At 53.3% G+C, this 18,051-nt stretch overlaps 1 protein-coding gene across 10 annotated transcripts in view; it reads left to right on the forward strand.

Annotated features, from left to right (window-relative positions):
• ZNF532 (zinc finger protein 532) overlaps positions 1,170-18,051 on the forward strand; it is a 111,672-nt gene continuing 94,790 nt past the window's right edge. The window contains exons 1-4 of one of the 10 annotated variants that reach the window (XM_018039509.1): positions 1,170-1,364; positions 2,424-2,630; positions 2,952-3,033; positions 3,118-3,227. The gene's annotated coding sequence lies outside the window, so the exon portion shown is untranslated. Of the gene's footprint in view, positions 1,365-1,440; positions 2,631-2,951; positions 3,034-3,117; positions 3,228-11,973; positions 12,086-18,051 lie in introns of those variants that run through there. The other 9 variants (XM_018039510.1, XM_018039513.1, XM_018039511.1 and 6 more) reach the window with 9 other exon arrangements.

The raw sequence follows: 18,051 nt of genomic DNA on the forward strand, positions 1-18,051 counted from the left end.
CGACCCAGTGCATGTCTGTGAACCGTGTGGGAACCAGGACCCAGGGCTGGATAAACTGCATACCTGATCTGTGGTAATATGTTGTCTCCATCTGGGCGTGTTAAGGATTATACACGTCTGTGATCTTTACATGGGGTTTATGTATGTATCTTTTTGCGTGCTGGAGGCAGTGACCACCTGCTGTAGGTACACTATGTGCTTGTTACATTTGTACACATCTCCCTTCTTGAATTTAAAGACAGAGCTATTACATCTTGTTTACTCAATATCATTCCCCCATTTAAAAAAAAAGGACTACATGAACCGAACATGCCATGTTTCAATCTGGCCCCAGTGGCTTTTTCTCTGAAAAGGAAAACGTGTGTCTTTTACACCAGGGCTTTCTCCCCACCCCAGGGGGTGTCTTCCATCCTTTTGTGGCTCAGTTTAAGGCGAAAAGGGCTCCAAACCACTAACCACCTAGGAGAGAGCCCCCTTCTTCCACCTCCAGGGAGAATTTCAGATGTAATGCATCTGAAGATAGCGTGCTCTCTTCTGACTTCTTTGCCACCATTGCGAGGATCACAAAACACCAGCGCCTTGGCTTCAAGATCTTTTTGCAACCATCTTTGGCGAGGCCTTGCTTCCTTCCACTCGAGTAAGTTGCGGCTTGGGGCCGTGGAGAGGACCGGGCGAGAGGCTGCGATGTCGTTGGAGGCAGCCGCGGCCCTGCCCGCAGCCCCGCGCCTCCAGCACCACGACCACCACGGCCACCGGCCCTGCCCTCGGCCCCGGGCGAAGGAGCGGCGGCCGCAGACGGGCGGGTCGGCGGGGCTCGGCTGCCCTGCGCCGAGCCGGCACCGGCCGGGCGCCCGCGGGCTGCGGGGCTTCGCGTGTCGCCTCCTTCTCCCCGAGCCTCCCTGCCCCCCCCCACCGGCCGCCCCCTCCCCCTCGCCCGCGCTCCCTTTTGTTCGCTCTCGGCTCGGGCCGAGCCTCCGCCGCCGCCCCGCCGCCCGGGGCCCGCACCCCCGTCGTAGGCCCCGGCGTGGCCGCCCCGCCGCCGCCGCCGCCGCCGCCGCCGCGCGGCCTAGAGCGCGGCGCCCGGGGAGGCGCGCGGGGCCCGGGCCGGGCGCACGGCGAGGCCGCGGCGGCGGCGGCGGCGGGGCGGCGGCGGCGGCAGCATCGGCGGCGGCACCGGCGGGCGAGGCCGCCCCGCCGCTCACGCACAGCCCGGCCGCGGCGGCGGGGATGCGACGACACGCCCGTGGCATGGAAGCAGCAGCAGCAGCAGCAGCCGCCGGCGGCGCCGCGCGGAACAAAGGTCATCCGAGCTGCGGCCCAGACGCCCGGGCTTGACCGCTGCGAGGGCCGACCCCGGGCCGGGGGTGGGTGTGCGCCGCGGGGCGCGCAGGGCTGCGGAGGAAGCGGGGCGCGCGCGGGCGGGCGGGCGCTCCCCCCGGGGGGCGAGGCTGGGGCGCCGGCCCCTCGTGCCCGGGGCCTTGGCGATCGCCGGCCGGCGCGTGTGGCTCTGGTCCCTGGGCCTGATCGCCGCGGCCTGTCCCACGGCCGGCCTCGGGGACCGCCGGCCTTCGCGCCCCGCCGGCCTCCTTGTGTGGGGGGGTAGGGGGCACCCGAGGCCCCGCCGGTTTGGCTAGGCCCCGCCGGTTCCGAGAGGGGGGCCACGTGAGCGCCGCCTCCTCCCCGCTCCAGCGCCGGCGGTGCGCAGCGCATTTTTTAAAAGGCCTCTGTGCCCCCTCGGTCCCCGGGTCTGCCCCCCGCAGCCCCCCACCCAGACATCCCTAGGCTTTTTGTTGTTGTGTTTTTTTTTTGGCCCGAGGTGAAGGGATTTGGGCTCCCCCCCACCCCCAGGTGCTTGAAAGGAGAGAAGGTCGGAGGAGGAGGAGACTGGGGGGGCCCCGCTGGTGGTGCTGGTGCTGGTGGTGACAGGGAGGGCGAGGAGAGGGCCGGGAGGAGGGGGCTGGGGGGGACAGGCGGAGAGGAGCCTGGTCAACAAGCCAGCACCACCCTGCCAGGGGGCCCAGGCCGGCTCCCGCCGCCAGCGCGGGCAGGGGGAGCAGACACACACGTAGATGGCTCTTTCTTGGGGGGCTCGTGGTCAGCCACCAAGCCAGAGCGCACACGCTTGACACCACACGTACACAAGGATGTGAGCCAGGGTGTGGGAGGTAAGTGCGGGGAGGAGCAAGGCGCGGGCCGCAGGGCTCGGCGGTGGGCGCGGGCCGGAGGCGAGGGGTGGGTCCGAGGGGCTCTGGGGTGCTGGAGGGGTGAGCCTCTCCAAGGCTGTGCGCTCGCGCGGGGTGATGGGGACGGTGGGGGGACACTCGAGGACCCTCCCCTCCTCCCCAGGACCCGAAGAGGGGCAGCCAGCCCCAGCGAGATGCCCCCCTCTGCTGCTGATTTTCAGGGACTTGTTGGCAACTCAGCGAGGGTTGCCATAGCTTTTTTATGTAGGGTGACCAGAACCGGCTGAAACTGGTTTGAGGCAGATCAGCTCCTGAACACAATGCAGTCCCTGAGCTACTACAGTGGGATAGCAGCTTCCTCCCTTCATGGCAGCCAAAAGCCGAGGCGCTTGCAGGAAGGGACCGTCCCAACACACTATGTGAACGCACACTTAGCACACAGCACGGGTACGTGACTAACGGAGCCCTAGAAGATTCTGTGTAGAGAAGATGGGGGAAAATGTGCAGGTTTGCAAGCTTGAGATGACTTGGGCTTTTCCTGCCTTTTTCTTTTGCTTAAGGGATGGACAAGGAGCTGAGATTTATGGCCCTTCCTAAAGACAAAAAATGTGCCTTGGTAGGGTGGGGACACTGGGTGTCTGCAGTTCTCTTCTCTCTCTCTTGCTCTGCATTTTTAACAAAACCAAACCCAAGTGAACTGGTGGGTTTGTGATGGTAGTTTGTTTGTTGCTGGAGAATGCTGCTTTGCATGCTTTTCTTCTCTTGCAGGGTATGTTCCGCTTTGTGCTTTTTGTTTTAGAAGCTCCTAGAGGGTGTTGGGGATACGTCTGGCTGATATGAAGGCCAAAAGGTAACACCATTGTTCTAGGAAATGAGCATAAATGCATTCCAGTGATGCTGCAAGGCATACATGCTGTCTTTTTTTTCCTTGTAGGCCTGTTGACTGGGGCTGCCTTTAACCCTTTCATATTTGCAGAGAATGCAACCGTGTGACAGTAACTGAACACTGGTCCAAAGTCTTTCCAAAAGGTCAAGGTTCACAAGGTGAGAAACGATATTCTGAGCATGAATTTAAGTATTTATTTGAAGCTCCGTTCAGACACAGACTGACAGTGGCTTGGGACCCTGGAGATAATATTGGGTGGAGAGTGGAGAGGAAATACTCATAACGTTAGCCAAGTTTAATGGGATTAGAGGGACTTTTATGAGGGTGTTGCTATCAGGGTGAAATCAGAATGACTTCATTAAATCGCATGTGGCTGGTCATTTAGAAGAGGCAGGCCTGAAAAGAAGCAAGTTGGAGAGAATGGTAGGCGTCAGGGCCTTGTGGAGAATGCACCGTTTTACATAAGACTGAAGCAGTACACGAGTAGCTTTTTCTCCCCAAAGATTACAGAAAAGGGAAGGACTTTGCCAAAAATCCAGGCGTCCTGGCCACCTTTTAGGGATTTGAGGAGTCTGAAGGTAGATTTGCCTTTTGTTCATTCATCACCTTTCTCTTTACCTCGCTCTGTGTGTTAACCTGAAAGGCTTTTCACTCCGAGTCGAGTGGTGGAATGGCTTTTATTGATCTGGGGGGCTGTGAATGGTGAGTTTGCCAGTGGATTATTTGTGGCATACATTTTAATGTGGAATACTTAACGTGGTGCCAGGAGGAGGCTGGGTAGTATGGCTTCCTCTGTGCAAAGATGTTTGTTAACTCAAAGCTTTACAGCAGTGGATGGCAGACAATGTCCAATGCCTTACAAGATGACAGTTTGATTTCAGCTGGTATTTTTATGCATCCTCCAAGAGGTTTTTGAGGAGGAGAGAGAAGCAGGCAGTAATGAGTGGTGGCAAAGTAAGGAACAAAGGCAGTGAGAGCTTACAGGAGAACATGAAGCATTTCACTTTGGGGTTCCTTGTGAAAAGGACTGCAGCTTCCCTAGACAGGAAGCCAGCAGCACCAGAATCCAACCCAAGATGATCTCAGCTACGGATAGCAGAGTTCTGGCTTCTGGTTTGGTCAAAGTACAGTCAAAGGGAGCCCATGGAAGGCACAATGGAAAACAACCTGTCTCCCCTACTTTGTAGAGGGTATTTTGTTCCTTTTTGCATTCGGCAGAGTCGTCTTTTCAGAAATGCCGAGGGTCTTAGGAGAGGTTGTGTGCTGGCGGTTGGTGGGCAGAGTTTCTGCAGTGAAGGGTGTCAAGTATGCGAGGGTTTTATTGTTAAATTTTTTTCTCATGATTTCAGAGCATCCAGCGTGTGATGAAACTGAGAAACAACAGCACATGGTTAGCTCAGAGTGCTTGCTGTGGTATTTAATAGAGATAAATGTAATCTCGGGCTGATAGACCAGTAAATAGCTTATGCGATGGAACAGAATTCTTTACAAATCGCTGTGTGAAAATTGGTTTTCAGTTCTACATTTTTGCCTGCCAGAGGTTCTGTGTCTGAATGTGGCCGAAATCTGCTTGCAAAGCAGATCCCAGTCCACGTTGCATGATACGCTGTTCCTGCTTTTAGGGTGCCAGCTAAAACTCAGATGGGTAATATGATAGCCCTTAATTAGCTTAATACAATAAGCTGTTTTTTAAATAATTGAGTCCTTCACTCCTGTCTTTAGAAAGTCAGTGATTTTTATTTAACTCTGACAACTGACCCCCTGCTGCGACAGATCCTTGAAAAGGATGTTTTAAAAAGCCCTTTTCCTAAGGCGTGGCGTGTCCCAGAATGTTCTGGTTTACTCTCTGTGGTTTTTAGCTTTGTTACTCTCCACCCCTCCCCCCCGACCCCGGCTCCTGCAAAGGCTCCTGGAAAATAGCATGTGTTTTGTACGAAGGCCTGTCTTTCCAGCTGCAGAGGGCCGTTGCAGGTCGGAGAGCTGGTTCTCCAGGGTTGCAATCAGGAGCTCATCTCGGCCTGAGGTTTGTCTCAGGTGGCGATATCGGGCCGGGCTCTGAGCCTGTCACAGACCTGGGACTCCTGGGAGGGGAACCAGAGTTTCCTGGGCTCAGGAATGTGAGCATGGAGAAGCCAGAGCGTCCCCTTTCCCAGAAGGAGCCAGGCCGGGAGCAGAGAGGCACCCAGGCGGGGCCAGCCCTCGCCCCGCTGTCCCCGACACCATGCAGGCCGCACACCTGGGCCCCCGGCCCACTCAGTGGGGCTGCCTGAGGGGGTCTCCCAGGGTCCTGGGCCGGCCGTCCCTCTGGGGAGGAATGTGTGCCTCTGGCTGGGTGGGGTGGGTCCACTGGTAAGAAAGTGTCACTAGGTGGTGAACCTTGGCTTGTTCCTGTTGTTGGCCTCTTGGAGTCACTTTTTCTACCTTGAAGAATATGGGGTCAGGGGTTTCTAGAACTCTCAGCCTCCTGCTTTCGGAGAACTCATGTTCTCTGTGTTTTTGCTGTCTCTTCTCGCAAGGAGATTCCCCTGCCCCCTCCCGCCTTGACTCCTGAGGCTGGCACGTGGATGGAATTTTCTGCGGAATCCTTCCAGGGGATGAGTTAAAACTGGAGGGTTTGTTCGGGGAGACCCCCAGCCTTCTGCCTTGTTTCTCCCCTTGAATGCGTTCCTGGGCTCCGCTGGGGGGCGCCGTCGGTCTCCCGTTGCGTTTGAGTGACCTTTCCTGTTATTCTTGGTGGGACTCCATTTAGCTGTTCGCAGCTGGAGCCGAGGTTGCCAGCGCGGGGGCTGCAGGGAAGATCTGGGGGACGATTTGGGGTTGCCCCCCCCCCCCCCGCCGCGTTCCCTTAACATCTCTTCCTCATCAGTGCCGTACAGTTGCAACACAATAGTACTAACACACCTGGTAAAGGGGAAGGAAATCTGTGGCCCCACGGACTTTCCCGGGCGAGAGTACTGGAGTGGGCTGCCATTATCTTTCTCTGGAATCTTCCTGACGCAGGGATAGAACCCCAGTCTCCTGCACTGGCAGGCAAGTGCTCTACCGCTCAGCCACCAGGGGAGCCCCAAGGAAGTCTGTACCTTTGTGTTAATTGCACAGGCATTACCCCAAGGGATATTGTGGGTATGGGTTCCAGACCACCACAGTAGGTTCCAGACCATGGCGATGAAACAAGTCCCTGGAATTTTTTTGGTTTCTTGGTATATATATAAAAGTTATGTTTACATTGTAGTCTAGTAAGTGTGCAATAGCCTAATGTCTTTGGAGAAGGAAATGGCAGCCCACTCCAGTGTTCTTGCCTGGAGAATCCCTAGGGATGGGGGAGCCTGGTGGGCTGCCGTCTATGGGGTTGCACAGAGTCGGACACGACTGAAGTGACTTAGCAGCAGCAGCAGCAGCATTATGTCTAGAAACACTATGTCAGAAATACTTTATTGCTGCAGAAAACGTTAGCTGTCATCTGATGATGGGCAGTTACCACAAAGCTTCAGTATTTTTAAAAACCTGGTATCTGTGAAGGGCAATGAAGCCAAGTGCAGTCAGAGGAGGTGTGCCTGTGTTTGGTGTATGATCTCTAAGTGTGTCGTGGTTAAGCGATTAACCGTTTCTTTACGTACAATAAAACTTACTCCACGGTGTGCAGTCTTAAGGGTTTTGACAAGTGCGTAGCGCCGTGTCTGCCCCACTGTTACCTACAGGGACTTGTTCAATCTCCTGAAACCTTCCCACCTGCTGTCCGTTTGTGGTCAGACGCTCCTCTGCATTCCCATCCCCCTGGCAGCCACTAATTTGTTCTGACCTTGTATTGGTCTTTTCCAGAATGCCATGCAAATAGCTTCCTTCAGTTACAGAGTGCATCTGAAGGGCAGTCCATCCACAGTGTTTTGGGTATCCATACTTGCTTCTTCTTTGATTGCCGAGACGTGTAGACCTCTCTATGGATGTGCCGTGGTTTGTTTCTCTGTTCTTCCGTTGAAAGACACGAGGGTTGTTTCCAGTTTTTTTTTAATTTGTAATCCTGTTCCCAGAATAAAGTGGCTATAAAAATTTGCATAGGGGTCTTTGTCTGAACGTGAGTTTTTATGTCTGTTTGGTACAGACGACTGAGGGGTGGGATGGCTGGGTCATGGTGAGTAGGTAAGAACTCAAAGTTAGGATGAAAGTAAATTCAGCTGGTTGTAGCTCACAAAAAGATGTAGCGTTGTCAGCTGCAGTTAAGACTTCCCAAGTACCTTTTTCGTAGCAAATGCTATCCGAGGACACATGAGAGATGTTCATGATAATAGACCACTCACTAACGGGATGACAGGCTTTATAACCCAGAACGAATCGGAATTAGCCAAAAGTGGAAACAAGAACCTGCAAGTGGTGAAATCGCCTTTATCTCCCTCAGCAGTTATTGCTGATCCCTTCAGAACCATTTGGCAGTTTAATTTTTGCGTTTGTCTTCAGGTTCCGTAAAACACCAGCCAGTGCCAGAATTGAAATTTTGGAACGGCGTACAGAATCTTAGCTGCATCAAGAACTTATGTTAATTATAACTTGATTTCTTGAGTTTCAAAATACTGGCGTTATTTTACTATTTGAAGTGATTTTTCAGCTTTTATGTCTTTTAAAGAGGTGAAAATGTGTCATTAGTCTCAAAGCCATGAAGTAGGGAGATTTTGGAAGCAGATTTTTTTCTTTGCGGATAAAATAGCGTTTGAGATCAGGAAGAACAAGTGGACTGAGGTCCTAGTGATGAAAAACAAGGGATGGGAGCCTGAGACGCGGGGATCAGCATTAATTTGGGGGTTCTTTCATCCATGGAGCAGCTGCGGCGTGTTTCCTAAGCCCAGACGTTGTGGTAGACACTGCGAGGACCGAGGGCAAAGGCGTCCAGAGAGGAAAGGCTAGTGGGAAGTAGTGCATGAATGCTATGATAGGAATGTGAATGGGCCACCTAGTGCCAAGTTCAGAGGGAGGAGCCCTGGACGAGGTGGCTTCTGAGCCAAAAAAGCCAGTAAAAATACGCCAGGGAGGCAGCGACCTATAGGGTGAGCAGAGCCCGAGGGACTGTGTGTGGACAGGCCCTGGGGGAGCGGGCGGGTGGGCAGAGGGCAAGAAGTGGGCAGTGGCTGGGCTTCCGAAGGCCGTCCTGCACCGTCCACTCCAGGGTGCGCTTCCCTGTGGAGGCAGAGGGGCAGAGACTGTTTATGACAGAGGACCCAGGGCAGCCCCGTGAGCCTGGAATGGAGGCTCTTCGGCATCCAATGGGGGCCCCACGGCAGCCATCCAGGAGAGGGGAGGAGGGCTCCATCCAAGGCATTGCCATGGCGATGGAGTGGTAGGTGGTGACCGCGTCAGGGGGCCTGTGTGTGCGTGTGTGTGTGTGTGTGTGTGTGTGTGTGTGTGTGAGGAGGGTGGTGAGGAGGCTGCTCTCTGAAGTTAACTTGTCAGAGGTTACTTCTGGCTCTGAGATTCTGAATTCAGGAGGCAGGAAAAGACTGCGGAGGTGTAGCTGCTGGTAGAATGAGTTCAGGTTCGGGTTGTGTTGCCCATGGGGTGTCCTTTGCCTTCCAGATCGTGTGAGGTGGGGGTCTAGATTGGGAGCAGTTAGTACAGAACAGAGCTGATAGAAGAAAGATATGAGAAGGTGTCAGTTTGGGTGGCCAGAAGATAATGGTTTGTACAGTAAAAAGTAAAACGCGTCAGTGAAGGGGAGGCAGGAAAGCTGTGTGCTTCTGAAAGTTGGAGGGCAGACTGTGATGTCAGCAGCCTGACATCTACAGGCAGCACCCTCTGTCGTGGTAGCCTTTCCGAAGGTTTAAGACCAAGACGTTGAGGCGAGCTGAACGCTGTTGCCCCCCACCGCCCCCCACCGCCCCCCTGTAGCGCAGGTCAGGAGACTCAGGCAAAGATCCTGGCCAAGGTCTGCCCGCTCAGAAATGGGGTGCAGGCGGAACTGGAAGCCTGCTCCTCGTCCCTGGGCTCTTCTGCCTCGTTGGGGAAGGAGCAGGATCGGGGAGCCAGGGGAAGTCATGAAGGTGCTCGGGGTTGGAAGGGCCTGTTGGGGACAGGGAAGGGGAGCAGGTGTCGTGCAGAAGTCGGAGGCACAGTTCAGGGCCTTTGTCATTAGCCAGGTTTTCCTGACTTCGGTCATCACGATGAGAGAGAGGAGTCTGTGACTACACCGGAGACGCACGGTGCTGGACTAGCATGCGGGGAAGACCTAAGCGTTTCCTTTACTGGGCGCTGGGGTGAGGGACAGGTTGGGAGAAGAAACGAGGAGGTGTTTTTGCTTTATTTATTCTTTGAAAAGGATAAAATCAGTGTAAATTGAAAGTGGTGTTGAGAAAAATCTTTTGTTCTCGCAAATAAACATGATTTAAGGAATTCTTTGAACGCTCGTCCACAGACAGGAAGTTCTCAGTTCGGCCTGTTTGAGATTGAGGGGAAGAGTAAATTCTCCTTAATGTAAATCTGGAAGCTGAAATAAGTAGTGTTTTTAGACGAAGTCGGCGTGGCCTTCTTAGCCGTCCCGAGTATTCCCCGCCAGGTGTCCTCTAGCCGACGGTCATGAGGGCCCCCGAATGTAGGTGTGTTCTTCTGTTCCCAGTCAGGTATTACTCCATCTGTGCATGATTAGAGATTCTGAGTGTCCAGAAAGGTTCCTAGAGACCCAAAGGTGAAGTCAAGGTGGTGTAGTTCTTGAGTGTCTTCTCAAGGCAGCCTTGCCTTTCGGGGAACCAAATTCCTGCTGGCTCATGCGGTCTAGTGATGGGTGGTGATTTTGGTTATTTTCTTCTGTGAGGAACAGATTCTTTCTGGGTATCTGAACAGTAAGAGTTTTTAAAAAACTTGCAGGTTAGAAAAGTCACAGTTCTGTGTTTAAAAATAAACAACTACATAGCTGGAAATGCATTAAGCATTTATAGTTATCTCTTCATTTTCCGCAGTGAGCCCAAACGGGTGGAGGTGGGGTTCAGCAGGTAGTTAACAGCGCATCTGAAATCAGAACCCACTGCCCCACAGACTTCCAGCCCAAGGCTGTTGCCGTCAGTATTTCTGCAATCCAAAATTAATTGTCTGGGTTTTGATGGTATAGAAGCCAGCTTTTATTTATAGAAGCCAGCTTTTATTTATAGTCTTATATCGTGTAAACCTTAAAGTCTGATTTAGTGAAATGAAGCCCTCACACAGGTACCCATCAATAAGCTGGTCCTTCACGGTTTTGCTGATGCATCAAGAGTTGGGAGGTCGTTTGAGGTCTCTCGCTTGAGACTTGATTATGCCTGTGTGTCTGCTAAATCATTTCAGTCGTGTCCAACTCTTAGCGACCGCACGGACTGTGGCCCACCAGGCTCGTCTGTCCGCGGGATTCTCCAGGCAAGAATGCTGGAGTGAGTTGCCACGCCCTCCTCTAGGGGATCTTCCCGACCCAGGGATCGAACCCGAGTCGCTTAACATCTCCTGTGCTGAGGCGGGTTTGTTACCACTAGTGCCGCCTGGGAAAGCCCCCTCAGCGAGTTAACTTAAAATTCAAAACCGTTCTTTTCTTGACTGTTGTTTAGAAGATTAGGTGCACAGGAAGTGCCTAGCAGAGTGCCTGGTGCTCCTGAGTCCTCCCTGAAATCTTAGCTGTCCCATATTCCCGAGCTTCCTGTTTCAGAAGAGGGGCTCGTCCCTGGCATCTCTTTGCTGTCTTGGTGGCGTTTCTCCCGTCCAGTCTTCTACCGCCTTTATCGGGAGTGATTTCTGTTTTGGGGTGTGGGGCATGAAGGCGTATATAGTGCTTCCTGCCTGGGCTGTAGGTTTTGAGTTGCAGCTGCCCTTTATCTGATGAAAAGCGAGGGACATCTCGGCAAGAGTCCTTGTTCTTACTTGGCCACGCTTAACATTTATAGCTGGAAAATCTTGAACGAATTTTGGAGTTAAAGTCTTAACACTTCAACTGTCTTTGTTCCCAAGTAAATTTAGCCCAGTCAGGGAGGGCCTAGCATCTAGGTTGTCTGTCTGTTGGTATACTTTTTGTCAACCAGTTTCAGAACAAACAAAAGTTGATCGTGACGCTGTGGCCGGATAGCTCAGGCCTCTGTTCCGTCTGTCTCCCCAGCCCTTTGCTGCCCATGTTTGCTTGGCAGTGACCAGATAGTCATGTCTTACACACTGGACCTTGAAGGGGATGGATGGAAGATGGAGGGGAGCAGGGGTCCCGGGACCTCGCTGTCTAGAACGGCCCTGTCCCGTGGGCCGGCCCCCGCCACGTAACAGCTTCTGAGCGCTTGCTGTGTGGCCAGTTCTGTTTTGGGGACTTCCCTGGTGGCTAAGTTGGTAAAGAATCTGCCCGCCATGGAGGAGGCCGGGCCTCAATCCCTGGGTCGGGAAGATCCCCTCGAGAAGGAAATGGCAACCCACTCCAGTATTCTTGTCTGGAAAATCCCATGGACAGAGGAGCCTGGCGGGCTACAGTCCATGGGGTCGCAAGAGTCGGACACGACTTAGGGACTAAACCACCACCAGTCCTAATTGAGATGGACTGTAAGCATAAAATATACACGGGGTTTTGAAGACTTAGATAGCAAAGAGGAATGTAAAATGTCTCACTAATAGCTTTTTAATATAGACTTTATGTTGAAAGAATACTTTGGTTGAATAAAACTTATTACTAAAACTTATTTCACCCTATCCCCGCCGCCCCCCACCCCTGCGCCACCAGCCCTTTTCTTTTACAGACAGAGGGACTTCCCTGGCAGGCCAGTGGTTTTAGACTAGGAGTTTCCACTGAGGGGGGTGTGGGCTTGATCCCTCATGGGGGAGCTAGGATCCCGCATGCCGAGTGGCAAGTAAATAAAAACAGTGCAAAAAAAACCCCCCAAAACTTGCAACTATATATGTGGTTTTCATTCTGTTTCTGTCTGATAGTGCTGGTCCAGATTGTTGGATGGACGACTAAGTTTAACAGTGAAAGTTCCCTGGTGCCCCGCAGCGTTCGCGTTCACTGATGTTGAGGCCTTCTTCCGGTTAAGAAGATAGGGTGAGAGCTACTATAGGGTCTCCTTGTTAGAGAAACTCATTCTTCCCTGGTTTGGGCTCCCTTTCTCTCCCAGATACCCTAATCCATCTCCAGATTGCAGGATTTAGACAACCACGCCACATTGGTGTCTGATGGCGAACGGAAAGGAAACTCACTGCAAGTTTACCGTATGCTGGAGGCTTTATGCTGACTGTCCCCCGAAAGGTGTAATTAACATCCCCGGTGAGCCTTATAGACGTTAAGAGACTGACTGAGGAGGGCAGCGCTGAGTGAGAGACGGACCCGGACTTGGAGCAGGGTCCGGCTTGCTCTGCGTCTCTTCCCTGCCTTTCCCTACCCGCTGCTGCGGTCCTGTGCTCCTGCTAACCCCAGGCCCCTCCTGGGTGCCCTTATCATCCAGGTAGGACTAGTGGCATACAGATCACCCCGGGGATCTTGTTAAAATGCAGGTAATGATTCACTAGGGCTGGTATGGGCCTGGGATCCTGCATTTCTGACCAGCTCCCAGGTGATGGTGGTCTGCTGGTCCGTGGACCGAATGGAGTAGCAGGGGTCTGTAGCGTGCCCTTGGTTTCAGATCCTTTGTCTCTGCTTCCGAGTCATCTGATGCTCCAAGCCTGGCCCGACGGCGGGAACTCACCGTCGCTTTGCATGTGATGTCAGTGAGGGCATTTGGGGTCAGCCCTCATTGTTGGGTCATGGATGCCCAGCCTGGCATGAGCACTGGTTTCTGGGTATGCAGGATCTGCCTAGATACTCTGTATTCTTGCACCCACATAACCTGCGTTACTGAAGCTTTATTACCTTGGCCCCTTGACTGGTGAGACAGAGCTTTACTGTTAGGATGAGGTCCGGGAGATCCATAGCAGGGGTACCTGTTTGGAGTCACTATGATGAACACTATCAGCAAGTCAACGTGTAAGAGTAACCGCAGGGCTTCCCTGGGGGCTCAGTGCTAAAGAAGCCTCCTGCCAGTGCAGGTTCCAGCCCTGGGTCTGGGAGATCCCTGGAGCAGGAAGTGGCAACCCACTGCAGCATTCTTGCCTGGGAAATCCCACGGACGGAGGAGCCTGGTGGGCTACAGTCCATGGGGTTGCAAAGAGCTGGACACGACTTAGGGACTAAGCGGCAGCCACAGACAGGAATAACCGCCACATTTGGTTCAGAGACTTGGGATCCGATGGGCGGGGAGGACTCAGAGCGGTTAGAACCGCCACGCATGGTTCAGAGACTTGGGATCCGATGGGCGGGGAGGACTCGGAGAGGTTAGAACCACCATGTTTGGTTCAGAGACTTGGGAACCGATGGGCGGGGAGGACTCAGAGCGGTTAGAACCGCCATGTTTGGTTCAGAGACTTGGGATCCGATGGGTGGGGAGGACTCAGAGCGGTTAGAACCGCCACGAATGGTTCAGAGACTTGGGATCCGATGGGCGGGGAGGACTCGGAGAGGTTAGAACCGCCATGTTTGGTTCAGAGACTTGAGATCTGATGGGCGGGGAGGACTCAGAGCAGTTAGAATCGCCATGCGTGGTTCAGAGACTTGGGATCCGATGGGCGGGGAGGACTCGGAGAGGTTAGAACCGCCATGTTTGGTTCAGAGACTTGGGATCTGATGGGCGGGGAGGACTCAGAGCAGTTAGAACCGCCATGCGTGGTTCAGAGACTTGGGATCCGATGGGCGGGGAGGACTCAGAGCGGTTAGAACCGCCATGCGTGGTTCAGAGACTTGGGATCCGATGGGTCGGGGAGGACTTGGAGCGGTTAGAACCGCCACGAATGGTTCAGAGACTTGGGATCCGATGGGTCGGGGAGGACTCGGAGCGGTTAGAACCGCCATGCGTGGTTCAGAGACTTGGGATCTGATGGGTCGGGGAGGACTCGGCGGTTAGAACCGCCACGTGTGGTTCAGAGACTTGAGATCTGATGGGCAGGGAGGACTCGGAGCGGTTAGTGGCCTCTGTTTCTGCTTCCATGCCTGACAGGGAGTCGGGTGACTTGTGACTTTACCTTGGAACGGGAGCCCTAATGAGCCTCCCCACAGGGTGGTGATGAAGAATGGCTAATCAACACCACCTGCTTGTCTAGTGCACACGAAGGCACACACTCTGGAGGCCTTGGATCCAGATGTCTTGGGGAAGCTCCCAGGCCTGAGCCAAAGGAGAAATTGAGTTCCAGTAAGGAATTTGGTCGGAGAAGGCAATGGCACCCCACTCCAGTACTCTTGCCTGGAGAATCCCATGGATGGAGGAGCCTGGTGGGCTGCCGTCTATGGGGTCGCACAGAGTCGGATACGATTGACGTGACTTAGCAGCAGCAGAAGCAGCAGCAAGGAATTTGGTGAATTACGTGTTTGGACTGTGAGAGACCACAGAACTGTAGTTGGCGTGTTTCAAAATTTGGAAATGGATTAAATTAGTTGTAAGGATAAAATGGTGTCTGTTACATGAGATTCCTGGGCACCCCTGATAGCTCAGTTGGTAAAGAAACCGCCTGCAATGTGGGAGACCTGGGTTTGATCCCTGGGTTGGGAAGATCCCCTGGAGAAGGGAAAGGTTACCCACTCCAGTATTCTGGCCTGGAGAATTCCGTGGACTCTACAGTCGATGGGGTCGCGAAGAGTCAGGCAGGACTGAGTGACTTTCACTTTTACTGCCACATGAGATGCCAAGAAAGCCTCCCATTGCACAGAAACCTGGTTGAGTTTTAGATCTTACTGGGCGTTTGGAGTCTGAGAGCGCTGCGACGCGTGAATGCTCATTACTTGTTGGTTAAATCCGTCAGGTCACGGTTTTGTGCTGAATCCCTGTCGAGGTGGGGAGAGTGTGTGTCCTGTGCGTCAGCTGTGGCCTCACATTGCTGGGAGGGGAGCAGGGACGAGACTGGGCATTCAGGGCGGGCGTGGCTGTGGGGGCCCGTGCTGGAGAAAAGGGTTGGAACCACGGGTGTTAATCTGAGCTGGGGATGAGTTCAGGGTGTGTCGTGGGGTGGTAAGTCACAGGTCGTCCTGGAGCCTGCCAAGAGTCAGGGTCAAAGACTAGCTGGGCAGATGTGCAGAGAACAGCAGACGGCAAAGCACAGATGACCGGTCCCCCGTCCAGTGAGTCTGGCCAGAGCCAGCAGAGTGTGGCACACAGACCGATGGGTGTGTGAGAACCCATGAGGGACTTCCCGGAGGGTGCAGTGGCTAAGAACCCACTTTCCAATGCACGGGGCGTGGGTCCGATCCTTGGTCAGGGAAGGACTAGAGTCCCACATACCTCTAGGTGCGGCCAGATATTTTTTTCAGAAAGTAAAAAAGTACAGGGCTGCAGGACCTGAGAGATGTGCAGGCTCTCTGTGCTTGTAGGAGAGCCGTTTGGATGAGCTTTGCTGTGATTCATTATCGTCAGAAAATAGCTTACCTGTAAGTGGACTGAGTTTGTGTCCTAAGGGTTTCGACACTATTATTTTCTGATACACTCACTTGGCTTCTAAAGGTAGAGACAGGAGGAAACACGCAATCAAAGAAACGTTGTGAGGAAGTAGAGGTTCCAATAGAGATAAACTTCAGGTGAAATTTTGAAAAAAATAGAGGGATGAAGTTTCACAGAAAGGGAGAGAAGATCCAGGGTAGGAGATGATGAGAAAGTGTAGGGCTTGGCTGGGGAAGGAAGTCCATGCCGAGGACACGGGGAAGCGTCTTCAGGCGGGGACGGAGTTTGAGGCAGGAAGTGACTCAACCCGAGTTGGGAGGAAGACAGCTGAAGGGTGAGTCGGTCACTTTGGGAGAGGGTGTCTCTGTGGAGCCACTTTGGATTTCCGAGTGGTTCGGACTCGCAGCAGCGCTGACAAGCCGGTGCCTCGCCTGCCAGGCCCGGGGCGCCCTCGCTGCGCGAGGGATCGGGCGTCGGGGCCGGCGCTCACCCCCGGCTCTTCTGGACCTGACGGCCGTGGCCTCGCACTGCAGTTTAGCAGCCAAGGTGTAGGAGCTCTTGAGTGTGGAGATGCAATCTGTATTTTCTGTTTATCAAAAATCACGAAAACAGTGTGTTTCGCTATCAGCGCTCCATAATCGCGCAGCGCCTGGTGTGAGAAGACTGGCCGGAGGGCTGGAGGTGTTGGCCAGCCTGGTGTCAGGGGCTCTCCTGGGTGTGTCGCTGCGTGTCTGAGGGTGCTCATGGGTAGGGGGGTGTGTGTGAGAGAGAGAGGTGAGGTGAGTGTGTGTGTGAGGTGAGCGTGTGTGTGAGGTGAGCGTGTGTGTGATGTGTGTGTGTGAGGTGAGTGTGTGTGTGAGGTGAGTGTGTGTGTGAGGTGAGTGTGTGTGTGAGGTGAGTGTGTGTGTGTGTGAGGTGAGTGTGTGTGTGTGTGAGGTGAGTGTGCATGGTGTGTGTGTCTGAGGGTACTTCATGGGTAGAGGTGTGTGTGTGAGGTGAGAGAGAGGTGTGTATGTGTGAGGTGAGTGTATGTGTCTGAGGGTGCTCCTAGGTAGGAATGTGTGTGTGAGGTGAGTGTGTGTGTGAGGTGAGTGTGTATGTCTGAGGGTGCTCACAGGTAGGGGTGTGTATATGTGAGAGAGGTGTGTGTGTGTGAGGTGACTGTGTGTGTGAGGTGAGAGAGGTGTGTGTGTGTGTGAGATGAGCGTGTGTGTGTGTGTCTGAGGGTGCTCATAGGTGGGGGGATGTGTGTGTGTGAGAGGGGGAGGTGTGTATGTGAGGGGTGTGTGTGAGGTGAGAGGTGTGTGTGTGTATGTGTGTGAGATGGGGGTGTGTGTGTGTGAGGTGTGTGTGAGGTGAGTGTGTGTGTGAGAGAGAGGTGTATGTGTGGTATGTGTGTATGAGAGATGTGTGTGTGTGGTGAGTGTGTGTGTGTGAGAGAGAGGTGTGTGTGTGTCTGAGGGTGCTCTTAGGTGCAGGTGTGTGTGTGTGTCTGTGTGAGGTGAGTGTGTGAACGTTTCAGGTCCCTCATGCATGTCTGACCATTTGGCAAAATGCGAGTCTGGCTCGGCTGTCTAGCATTAATCTGGGGAAAGTTGAAACACATAGTTCAGCGCTTGAGTAGCAATACTGACTAGGCTTGGCTGGTTTTGATTTAGATGACTCATAGCTTTTTTTTAAAAAAAGTCTTTTCCTGCTAATCTTGGGCAGTAGGCACCGTTGCCCTCTGTTGGTGTTTCAGATTTAGCTGTCCCTTCTTTGGTGACATTCTGCCTTGGTTTCGGGTCGTTGAGGATGGGAAATTTCTGTTCTGCCTCGAAGACCTTGCTGGGCTGCTTTTTCTGCAGGAGGGCAGTTAAGTGAAGGATGCTCATTATTAAACATGTGTGTGCGTGCCAAGTCGGTCAGTCGTGTCTAACTCTGTGTAACCCCCATGGACTGTAGCCCACCAGGCTTTGCTGTGCATGGGATTCTCCAGGCAAGAATACTGCAGTCGGTTGCCATGCCCTCCTCCAGGGGGTCATGCCAATCCAGGGATCCAACCTATCGTTTGATCCACCAGGAAAGCCCCAGAAGTGTAACTGACCTCTTGCAACTGTGAGATTTGATTAAACTTTGTTTTAAATAAGCCCCAGAGATGTCTCACTCTGAAAGCATCCAGCATCCAATAAGCTTGGGCAATGCTTCCACCTTGGACATTGGATCCCCATGATGAAGTTTCATGCTAGAAATTCACATCAGCACTTAAAAAGTGTAGAGAAGCCTTGGGAGAAGAAAGATGTGTGTGTATGTGTTTAATCCAGCACGTCCCAAAATCCCTACACTGTAGAATCCCTGCTTTCCCCTATTTGGTGGAAAATTGTGTAACAAGAGCATTCCTGCGTGACCATTATTCCAAGTTCTCGATTGTCTGGTGAAATCAGTGCAGGTGTAGGAGGACCTCGTGAGCAACACCGAGAGCTTCCCTCTCCTCTTACTATGACCGAGCGTCGGACAGCGTGATGCCCTTCATTCTCCTTGTGTGTGTTCTCTGTTTTCTCTGCTCCAGGAA

This window comes from Capra hircus, chromosome 24 (genome assembly GCF_001704415.2).
Source record: "Capra hircus breed San Clemente chromosome 24, ASM170441v1, whole genome shotgun sequence".
NCBI classification, from domain to species: Eukaryota; Metazoa; Chordata; class Mammalia; order Artiodactyla; family Bovidae; genus Capra; species Capra hircus.